This window comes from Fukomys damarensis, unplaced genomic scaffold (genome assembly GCF_012274545.1).
Source record: "Fukomys damarensis isolate Sample0158 unplaced genomic scaffold, DMR_v1.0_HiC HiC_scaffold_38, whole genome shotgun sequence".
Lineage (NCBI taxonomy): Eukaryota > Metazoa > Chordata > Mammalia > Rodentia > Bathyergidae > Fukomys > Fukomys damarensis.
In genome coordinates, this window is record NW_022900950.1 from 37,326,384 (window position 1) to 37,328,153 (window position 1,770).

General features: G+C 37.8%; 1 pseudogene; it reads right to left on the bottom strand.

Moving 5' to 3' along the window:
- Nucleotides 1-1,100: 1,100 nt before the first annotated feature.
- LOC109118068 lies at nt 1,101-1,416 on the bottom strand (annotated as a pseudogene).
- Nucleotides 1,417-1,770: the final 354 nt, after the last annotated feature.

Consider the following 1,770-nt stretch of genomic DNA (forward strand, 5'->3'; position numbering starts at 1 on the left):
AAGAAGTAAGCTACAGCCAGATGATGACAAATGCTGCAAAGCAGTGGAAAGGATGATGTGATAGAAAGTTGGAGAGTAAGGAGCTGTGGGCCACTCTAAGATAAACTGGTTAAATAGAACTCTCCAAAGAACCATTAGAGTGGAGCTCAGTCATGGCAATACTTATACAAAGACCATAGGGGGTTGGGGAGCAGAAGTTCCAAGGCCTCTAGTATCTGCTTGCCATAGCCGTCCTAGAGTCAGAGAATTTAGGATCGCGCAAAAATACCCATAGTCTTTGCCCTCCTGAGGTTTACTATCTGTAAGAACTAACGTTTCTGTCTCTAAGGAACTCCAGAATGGTTGAAAAAACAAGCATGTAGGCAAGTAATTGCAGCATAGCCAATTTCTCCGTGTAGGTACCATCATCTCCACAGATAGAAGAGAATGATTCAGTCTCCCTGGGCAGAACAGTGGTCTAAAGGAGACTTCCTCCAGGAATTTGCCTAGCAGACCCCAGGTGATTAGGTAAATCCCTAACATGATTTTCCCAATTTCTTATCTAGGGTTTTTTTTTTTTTTTAGTTTGCTTTGCATTTTTTTCACCAGTGGGACACAGAAATGAAGATGGGAAAAGTGAGGAGGCTAAGAAAATATTCCCTGGATAAAGCCAAGAAAGCATCCACATAATTTTTAAAATGGCATTAATTAATACTTATGGAATCCAAACTGTACTTTTAAGCTGAACTCCTTAATAAATCCTAACATCATATCTAGTGCTCTTGTAGAAATAGAAAAATATAGTTACTCAGTCCAGTAAAAAATCTGAAAATCTTTTTCTCTAAAACACTAATTTGTATTTGTTTTTAATTATTTTCTATTCTGAATACAAAAATATTACAGTTTTCTGAAGCTATTTTATAATCTACTATTTTCAATTACATACCAAGAAAGATATTCCCCTTTCTGAGTGTTTTTTTTCCATTTTTTAGAATTAATATTTTATTTTTATTTATAATCAGATGGTGGTTGGGTATATAGTTTCCATACTTCATATTTTTTATTAAAAAATTAAAACTTTTGCACAGTAGATAGCTGGTTGTGTTCTTCAGAAAACAGAATTAGACAAATTCAGTAATGGTGGCTTCAGCTTTTCCTTATTAGCGCTAGAAAACTCACCCACTTTTCACCCTTTTTGAAAAACTGTAAGGCTGGCATACATTTGACTTCACACTTGGCAGCAATGTCCTGACAGTCATCCACACTTAACTTCAAAGAACAACATGTTGGAATATTTTTCAGACAGGGAATGAAAGAAAGATTTGATTATTTTGCAAGGTTCACACCATGTGGCTGAGAAATCAACTACTACAAGTCTATCTCCTGCAGCAGCCAAGGCTGCTGAAAAGCCTCTTTGCTATCAATCTGCTGCACCATTTTGGCTGCTGGGGATCTGATGAGCTACCCATGCACAAGATGGTAATAGATTGAAGGTGCAGGACCTAGCTCGGACCTTTCTGAGTGTTTCTGCCTAGCCTTCCCCTGATAAGACCACAAGGGCCAGTGCATTCCCGTTTCTTGGACATTACTCTCATCTTGATTTGTATGCACTGGGTCCTGGCTTGTGGTTCCAGAACTCCCGAACAACCTTCCCATTTCTTTTGCCTTAAATTGAAATCACCTCCTGGAAACAAATGAGCTTTTCCCAAACCCTGTAATTAGAATATAAATGCAGTATTCAAAAAGCCTGTAATTAGTGTATAAATAACCTCTCATAGCTCATGCAAATGA